This window comes from Pinus tabuliformis, chromosome 1_2 (assembly GCF_031772625.1).
Source record: "Pinus tabuliformis cultivar Carrire ecotype Pingquan chromosome 1_2, CPIR1, whole genome shotgun sequence".
NCBI lineage: Eukaryota > Viridiplantae > Streptophyta > Pinopsida > Pinales > Pinaceae > Pinus > Pinus tabuliformis.
The window spans coordinates 567565129-567575821 of NC_142298.1; positions in this window are offsets into that span (position 1 = coordinate 567565129).

Below are 10693 nucleotides of genomic sequence, written 5' to 3' on the forward strand. Positions count from 1 at the left end.
GAGTCTTAGTGATTTCTTGTATGGATTACTCAAGCCCATTTTTCTCTCACATGGGTAAATGTGCAAATTATATTGTAAAGTTGTGGTAAAGTTAAAGACCAAGTATCAATAGTAGAATGTAAACAGTCATGTGTAAGTTGAAGAGTCATGAGGGTAGGCTAAGAGTCACAAAAGGGAATGTCAAGGGTCACCCCACCCTTTGCTATATATAGAACCTCATAACTCATTTTATAGGCTTTTGGATCCAAGCTTCTGATAGGTATAACTTAGGGAAAGCTTGGAGTGTATTGTAACGAGGCTTGGCTTCTCCACAGTGCAGAGTGAGTACATCTCTTTGGAGGAGTAGGCGGCAATGACTGTAACATTTCACTATTGGGGCTAGTGGCTATCATGGTTGTATGTTTTATTGGATCTTTCACTCTTTAATATAATAGAACCAACACGTTTCATGCATGTATTGTTATTGTAGTTCGACTATTCTGGTTACTCTAACAATGTATGTAGTTGTAACTTACGCATGTATGTATGGAATATTTCGTATAAGTTTGTATGAATCTTATCGAAGTGTGTTGTTGGTTTAACTCATCACTTTGGATTGTCGACTATTCTTCTTTCTGTCTTGTGATGTCTTTTAGCTCGTGTGTTCCCTTTCAAGTTGTGTACTATTACAGGCTTCTAAGGGACGCACTCCTCTCCCCTTCCATGTTTTAGAGCCTTTCCATGCATCTTCCCTAACTTGTTGCAAGGTCACACCCTTGCTTCCAACAAGTACATATTACTTACCTCTGCGCTCAATCGCGGTCAAAGCGATACCGTACTACCCACTTCTAGGACTCCTACTCCAAACGGTCTGAGGTCTAGTTGGGAATTCTTATCGGGGAGATCCCCTGACATGTTGGCGGGTCCAACACCATCAACATGGTCCATCCCTAACCACACGAATTCAAAACCAAATTAAATAAGTAAAATTGTAGGGCTCCAATCTTTAGATGAAGACACCAATATTCAATATGCTAGGCTCCAACCCTATCATTCACATGGCTCCAACCTTGTTTTTATGGGGCACCAACCTATAGGGAACCAACACTTTCAATCTGTTTCAAGTTCTTCAAGATAGTTAATAATATTTCTTCAAGGCTTCCTATGTATTTTGCAACAAAACCTTAAAGTTTCTTCTTCAACAATGCCCTCAAAGTAACCTAGCTCATCAATGACAACTTTATGATTCTCAAAAGGTGTCTCCACATCTCTTCATGATACCCAACAATTTCCTCCAAGATTACTCCATGAGGTCTTCAACGATGCATCAACATCAACAATGTCTCTAAGATAAAATCCAAGATCATCTACTACAACGTGTCTTCACGTCAATTTGTCTTTAATAGGATCTTCAAGAATAACTTCAAAATATTTCCAAGATACTAAGGAAGCTTGCTTCACAAGTGATTTAAACTTATGCCACAAAGATGTTAGCAAATTTGTCCACAACTTCAAAATACTGGTCACAAGTTCTGGTCTGCTGCTGTCTTTAAATATTGAATCTTCATCAAACCTTAAATCATCCACAGGTCTAAACCTTTAGTTTTCAATTCCAAGCTTTATTTTTAAACAGATTCCTAAGACTGAAATATATTCTTCTTCAAAAGTCAAAGTTTTCCACTATAGGACCGGAATAAATTGTCACCACGGGTTTGAGACAAATCCAAATTTATCTTCCCAAAAAGTGAACACCACAAATCATCAACAAATTTGAACTTATTCTTCCATTGGTCCGAAGCAAAAACGATCGCCACAGGTCTGTAAAAGGTATCACATCAGGTCTGAAAAATATTTTTCCCACTGATTCAATGTTATCTAAGCTATCTAGTCTTCATATGTCGGAGATATTCAATCACAAGGCCAAGGATATTCATATGTCACCGATTTGTAAGATATCCACCAAACAGAATTATCTCAATGATTACAAGCCTGTCGTTCTTTTCTTTCTTAATTTTTTTTTTGCGTTGCTCTTCTATGTATCTTCACCGAGATCCACAAGACCGAAATTCCTTTAATAAGCCTGCAGGTGAATAATCTCAGATGCACAGTTATGCAATAGGTCGAAATAATCTCCCCACAATAGCATTTTTAATTCTTTTAGTTTCCTTCGAATCTCTATCTTCTTAAGTTCAAGAGTTGTGAACTTCATTTTTATTTCACCTTCTCTTAATTGTTGACCGAGATCAATGTTCAAAACTAGCTCGAGTAGTTTTGGATTCATACATTTTTTAAGAATGGAATCATCACAATTGAAGGATAAGTCGACATGTAGATTGATGTCGACTTATATAGTGGAGGATTTTATATATATAAATATAACTACGTTTTAGCTGTCAACTATATAGGAATGTATTAATATCATTTTAATGGAATAAGGACCACGAATTTTGTACAAGGGACAAGGGACAAGGGACAAGGGTTAGTTTATATAAGGGAACTAGGATTAGAATATTGTTATTTTATAGAGTATACATTTAGGATTTAGGGTCTCAAATTCTTCTCGGGTATAGATATTAGGGAAAAGAAGGTATTAGGAATTGGGGTTAGGGTTTCATAAGGGGACAAGCACATGGAATTTTGATGTGGAATAGGAATATGAACAACTTAGGGAATAAGGGCTATGATTATGGTTTCTAGATATATATAACGTTTTCATTTAGGGTTAGAGCATTATTATGGTTTATCCATCTTCAACAATGACATTTTGACACCAATGATAACTTTAACCAATAGTACATTTGTGGATATGCTTTAAAACAATTGTGTATATATGTTGGCGTCAATTTGATTAGGGCTTATAATGATTGCACATTGGTTATGTAAATATTTCTTGGAATCTAGCAATATGATTATCCTGGTTGGTTGATTGATCTTGATTTAATCAATTATTGGTTGATTGGTAAATTGAGTTGGTTTAGTATTCAATGATTCAGTGGTTTCATTGATTCAATTTATTAGTGATTGATATTCAACAATGGTTCAATGATTGTATTTAGATTTTGTGATTCAGTATTCAGTTTGGTAAATTGGGTGGTCTTATTGTTGTTGTTGTTCAAGTATGAAAATTTGATGAAAGTTGACCTATAGGTCGTTTTATGATTGTTTGACAGGTGGGTCTAGTCTGAAACATTCTGAAATGAGGTCCATAAGGTGCTAAGGGTTACAACCTTCAGAGTGGGGATAGAAGCTTCCTTCCGGTAGGAGTCGGTAAACTATAATAGGGTGTTATGGCTCCCTTCCAGTGGGTGCTAGATAACGAGTGGAGGTTGTAGCCTCCTGCAGGTGGGTGCTTGCGTGTTGGTAAGAATTAGTGCCAGTACAAGATGTAATTAATTTTTCGTTTATAAAATAAGAAGACAAATACGACGAAAGCGACAGTGCTCTCTGACATTGGGTTTCCTCCTAAACTCCTCGTGTTCTATGTGTGTTTCTTATGTGTTGTGATTTATATGTTCTTTTCTAGATACTGGATGGTTAATGAATGCATAATGTAATAGTTAAAGTTAAGTCATTGATGGATTTATGATCAATTAAGTAAACTAGGTATACATTGTTATCCTTCACTGAAGTTGGGTACACACGCCAGTTTCATAAAGAACAGTAGCATACATAATTCAAAATATGAAAGTGAATTAAAAATATTGATTCAACCACACCCCCCAACCCCGCAGCCCCCCCACCCCCCCTCCTCTCAATATTTTTCCTAACAATTGGTATCAGAGCATGTCTTTCTAGTAATATTGATAGCTTGAGAGTGGATCAAGGATAATGGGAAGGAAACACAAAGGAAGAGGTAAAATAAAGAAATCAATGAAAATGATGCATCTCATGTTGTGTAAATATCTATGTTCATAGTCTAAGAATAATCTAAAGTAGATTAAGCCAAGTCAGTAAATATGGACAATAAAGGTATGTTTGTACATAATGATGCTAAATACCTGGAATGGAAAGAAAAGGTGAAGTCTAAGTTAATGAACCTTGGATCTAATGTTTGGAATTTAGTTTATAATGGTGCACTAAAACTCCCCCATCAGGTGAAGAATTGCAAAATAATAATCAGGCATTAAATGAAATCATTGGTAACATACCTAATTCAACATTAGAGAAGGTTATGCATTATGCAACTGCAAAGGAAGTATGGGATAATTTGTAGGAAATCCATGAAGGAAAAACAAAGGAATATTGTTCATCAAGAGAAACAACATGTAATCTTATTTCTAAAGGAAATAATGATGTGTCAGAAGATGAGTATGATAATAAAACAACCTTTGTTATGTCAGATGGAGTTACTGATTCAGAAGAAGACAAGTTAGAGGAAGTACTTAATCTTAGAAGAAAACTTGTTTTTGTTTTGAAAAGAATTAACAATCTTAAGAATAAGTTGCAGGCATATGAGAATAGGGGCCATGATAAATCAGTAAATACTGCAGCAAAATATAAAAATATTGTGAGGCTGAGATTGTCTCTCTAGGAAAATATCTTGAAAAGTCAAACAAACAAAATGAAGAGCTACTCCAAGTATTTGAAGAAAAGGAGAATGGGTTGAAGGAAGAGATTATCTAATTTAAAGAGCAATTGGAAGATGGATGAAAGGTTGAAGAAGGAATAAGGAAGCAGTATCTGGAAAAGGAAGAATAAAATCAAAGATTGGAGGTTGAGGTAAACATTCTAAAAGGTAAATTAGAAGAAAAGGATAAACATTTGAGATTTCAAGATAGTACTAATATTTTGGATAACATTCTTAGTTGTAAAAGGTCTCCCTCTATTAAATCTGGTCTCGGTTTTCATTAAACTGTAAAAGGAGAATCTAGCTTACAAGCTTGTGCAAGCAACTACGAGGTTAACAAAACAAACTCTAGAATACCTAGTAAAGTGATAAGAAGTCAACCATATCAACATACAAGGAAAATGAATTTTCAAAGGAAATCATTTTCTCCCAACAAAAGAAACATTAATAGATTCTCTCCTCTGATCAATGATGTTGAATGGTTTATATGTCATAACCATGGACACATTGCAACCAATTACAGAAGCAATTGTTTTGATCTCAAGAAAACAACCACTTCACAAGAAGATCATCAACTCCCAGCTATTCAAGTTTCTTTCAGAGTTACTGTTTTACATGTAATACATTTGGTCATAAGGCTATTGATTGTAATAGGAGGAATGCGAAACAAAAATATTATGAGTTCTTTGCTCCCTTTTCTGGTCATGTAAGAGGTTATACTTGTAATAAGTTTGGGCATCTAGCAAAGGAATGTAGGAATAAGTCAATGGATCTTCACATACAACAAGGAAAGAAACCAAACAAAAATATTGTTTCCAAAAGACATGAGAAAGATGGATCCACCAACACTTCTCATATTAAACAAAAGGAAGAAGAACAAGTTAAGTGTGGCCTTTCTCTATGTTCATTTGAATATGAAGATGAATGGTGCATAGACAACAAATTCTATCATCACATGTATGGAGATAAGAACAACTTTGAATCTCTCAATAAAAACAAACATGGTAAAGTTATTCTTGGAAATAATGCTCCAATAAAGGTTTTAGGAAAAGGTATAACCAAACTTGATAAGTATACAAAAGCAGCTGACACATTATTAGTTCAAGGGCTAAAGAAGAACATTCTAAGTATATGTCAAATAGTTGATAACAGACATATAATTGTGCTTAAATCAACTAAATGAAAAGTTATAGAAGAATACATTGTAAATGTTATAGCAAGAGGATTCAGAAATGAAGACAAATTATATGTGATAGTAAAGAAGAATTCAGGTATAAATAAGAGATATAGTTCTTCTGCTTCTTTAGATTCAATGTAAAAGAAGATGGTCCCCACTGCAGTCTATTTTTTCTTAATGCATTCTTCTAACAGTGAATGTAGAAGTGAATGTGGAATACATAACCTCATAAGGAACAAGTGATGATTATTAGGTCCATAGGATTATTTGTGCATGATCTCACGGGGAGCTATGCATGTGTATCTTAATGATGATTCCTTATGTTGATTTGATATTCTTTGGTGATGTGTATATTACTGACATTTCATCTTATGCAGTAACAGTTAATAGGAACATACATGACATGTTCAGGGGGACTTGTGGCTATAAAGAATCAATGGTTTATATTTTGTATGAGGATATTTTGAAAGACAGTCACGTGTATACGCGGTTTTTGATCTAGACAATCGTGTATGCCTCTTAGTAATGAAAAATAAGTAACATAGATTCAGGGGAGCTTCTCATATGCTTCCATTAGTTATTGGAATTTTGTCTCTAATATTGATTTATTACAGTCTGTTGATGATGCCCTTATGCTGCTTAGGGTATTGACTCATGATGAGTTTATGAGTTGTTGCAAAATATTATATTATTTCTGATAAAATGGTTTTTTGATGCATTTGTTGATTGATGAGATGGATATGATCAGATTTGATGATGAAGAATCGACACAGGTTCAGGGGGAGCAACTACTATGATTCTAATAGTTCATTTTTTGCATTATGGTTTCTTGAGCACTTCTTGGTGCACAAGAAGATGGCATTTATGATGAGTTCATGCTTTGCTCACTATTTGTTGGCATCCTTCATTGATGAGAGGATATATATGTTATTGTAATTATGTCATGGGTTATCAACAATGCATGGGTTTCATATGGTGAGCTCATGGGTGATGTTTATATGTTTATTGAGTTGCATTTGGAGAAGTTGATAATGGTGTCTATGATGAGTTCATTACTATTGTCATCAGTCTTATTTCATCACTCACTATTTGAAAATACATCTTGTTGTCTCTATGTCATGGATGCTTGGATCACATGTGGTGAAGTCATGGATGATGCTTATATGTTTCTTGAGTTGCACTTGGTGAAGTTGTTAATGGTGTGTTAATCCTACTTGATTCATTTGATGAGGTAGATGTGTATGATATGGTCGTTGTTGATGTTGGTTGACGCTGGATGTTCTCTTCATTTTAGACATATATTGATTGATGCATGGAGATAATATGATGTTGTATATGCTAAATATGGTGTTGTGGTACAAGAGATTGATATGTCTTTGCTACTTAAGGATTGTTTCTCTTCCTATATATGGAAATAATGTGTTGACCTTGATGACATGAGGTCAAGGGGATGAGTTGATGAAAAAACCTTTTTGTACAATCATATGCTTATGCTACAGTTGATTGGTGATGCTTGGAAGCATTGCATACCTAGTCACATGTTGGTGATATTAGAGAGAGTGATTCTACATTATCTTATCTTACACTGCTTCTTGATGAGGTTGTTCATGCTACTATTAGATGATTATTTTACAAATTCCTATACAATGCATGGTGGTTGTTACTGATTGTCATGGTCTTTCTACCTCAGCGTTGATATTCCTATTTATGGTTATAAATTTCATATATGTCTCTTAATGTAAAGGTCATGAAAAGACCCATGTTGTAATCATTGCCAAATTTAGTCATGTATGGGCTATTAGGATCAAGTCCTGTCATGCATGTAGCCCCATTACTTTGGGTAATTTATGTAAAATTTGGGTCCATAGGATCACTGTTTATGAGAGAGGTCATATGTACTTATGGATAGAAATGTATTTGAGTCATAAGGCCTTGTACTCATAGTGTTGAGCTCTATAAGGGGAATACTTCTATCAGCATGAATCTGCCCTTTGCACTAATGATGTCAAAGGGGGAGAGAAGACTTGGTGTTTGCAGAAGGTTGCCATCAAGTCCTAATGGGGTTATTGTTGGTATTATGGCTAATATGTTTTCCTTGATGGCAACCTACAAACTATGAACATGATGTCAACCTAGATATAATATGATGTCAACCCAGATGTCCTTAATGTCACACTCTTGTTATGTCCAGTTAGTTTATGTATGAATGATGACCACAAAGGTTTGTTGAGCCATTGCAAATGATATGAATTCTTATTTGAGTCATAAGGCCTTGTACTCACAATGTTGAGCTCTATAAGGGGAATACTTCTATCAGCATGACTCTGCCCTTTGCACTTGATGTCAAAAGGGGAGAGAAGACTTGGTGTTTTCAGAAGGTTGCCATCAAGTCCAAATGGGGTTATTGTTGGTACTATTGATAATATCTTTTCTTTGATGGCAACCTACATACTATGAACATGATGTCAACCTAGATATGATATGATGTCAACCTAGATGTCCTTAATGTCACACTTTTGTTATGTCCAATTAGTTTACAGATGGATGAGGACCACAAAGGTTTGTTGAGCCATTGCAAATGATATGAATGCATGTACATGTGTTGCAGAAGATGAGGAAGAGATTTTGCAGCTGAGTAATAGGTTGGATTTGAAATAAATTGAAGAATCTAAAGGTTTATATATATACACTACTATCCTTCAGCAAATATGTGTATATACGCTACTTTCCTTCAAAAAAGTCATGTATACATACTGAAAGTGAAATTCCTACTATGCGCACGTGGATTAGTTCGATCGAGTAAACAATTCCTTGGTTGGTTTCGCCCATGGCATTGAAAATTGCTTGGTAATGGAATATGGTAATTAGGAGATCAAATTCCTATATAAAGATGAGAGATTAGAAGTCATTTGTGTGCATAATTGATAAAGTCTCTATGAGGGTCTTTGGCAAGTGTGCATCGGTTTAGCATTCTCTCTTATGAGGAGCACACCAGGAGAAAAAGGAGGAGAAAATATGGGTGGTATGAACATGCTTTATGAAGCTAATATTTATTTTATGTAGGATTAATGAAGACTCATTTCTATCATAATGAACTTAAGTGTTTTGTATTGCCGAAGTGATGAATATGCAGAGATTTTCACGTTTATATGAAGGTGTATAAAGGAATGTGTGCAAAGACCACTATAATCATGTTATGCATAGATTTGATCATGTTTTGATGCATAGATTATATTTAGGGATATACACATATGTTGCAAATATTGGTATACAGATGTCATGACATGTTTTATGGTTGCTGGACAATGAGACATTCTAATTGAGTACACCAACAATAATATTTAGATAAATTCCTTGATAATGTAGAGATATTGTATGGGTTAGCTTTGTTAACATAGTACAATATGTCAAAATCTGGTTGAATGGTATTTGACTACGATTTGGTTCTACATATGCATTGTATAAAAATGATGTTGTGGTCATATGAGCTAGAGGTTTTTTATGTTGAGTCAGTTTGAATATTTATTAGTTTATATTGCCATGAAGCGATGAACACAATGATTAATTGTTGTTTATGTCAATGATGTATTATTCAGCTCAAGTTTATGGCATGGCATCTAGTTGAAGGAACTGGTTGTGGTATTGTTAAGAATTAAACAGAGATATGACATTGCTTGATATCTACGATGTTGATGGCTTGATGAGCATAGGATGGTTATGATCTTAGATTGGCATATGATAGAGAATGGTGTTTTTTTTATGCATGAGATGTGTATTGATTTCGTATTTGACATAGTATAGTTGAGAGGGATTGAATCAATGTTATGGTTACAATTATTGGTTTTCTTTAGTTGGTAATCAGTGGTTGACATGGTTTTCAATACCTCAGTGATTCAATTGATATTTAAGATTTAGTGATTCAATTCTCAGTGACTTAGTTAATCAACATTTTGTGATTTGAGATCTATACATAGGTTTATAGTTGGACACTCGTGTACATTAGCGAATATTCTTTAGAAAAATCACATATATATCTTGCAGTCAATTTGATCAGGGTTTGAAATGATTGCACATTGGTTACGTAAATATTGCTTGGTATATAATAGTATGATTATCCTTATTGGTTGATTGATATTGATTTAACCAATTATTGGTTGATTGGTAATTTGGGTTAGTCCAATATTCAGAGATTCAGTTGCTTCAATGATTCAGTTTATTGGTGATTGATATTCAATGGTGATTCAGTGATTGTATTCAGATTTTGTTATTCAGTATTCAGTTTGGTATATCGGTTGGGCTTATTATTGTTGTGGATTAAGTATGAAAATGTGATGAATGGTGGCCTACATGTTGTTTGATGATTGTTTGACAGGTGGGTCTAGTGTGAAACATTATGAAACGAGGTTCACAAGGTGTCATGGGTTGCAATCTTCAGAGTGGGGGTAGGAGCTTACTTTCGGTTAGAGTTGGTAAAATAGAATAGGGGATTGTTGCTCCCTTCCAATGGGCCCTGGAGAATGAGTGGAGATTGTAGCCTTCTAAAGGCGGGTGCCTATGTTTTGGTAAGAGTTTGTGCCAGTACAATATGTAATGAATTTTTTCTTTATAAAAGAAGAAGACAGAGACAACGAAAACAGTGGTTTTCTCCCACATTTTGTTTCCACCTAAAATCCTAATGTTCTATGTGGGTTTCTTATGTGTTGTGATTTATCTATTCTTTACTACATACTAGATGGTTCATGAATCAAGAATGAAATAGTTAAAGTTAAATCACTGATGGATTTACGATAAATTAAGTAAACTAGGTATACTATGTTATCCTTCATTGAAATCATGTACACACATTAGTTACATAAAGAAAAATATCGTACATAATTCAGAATATGAAAGTGAATTAAAAATATTTATTCACCCCCCCTTAGTATTTTTCCTAACAATTGATCCAGGTTCGAGTGTGGTAAAGGACCCTT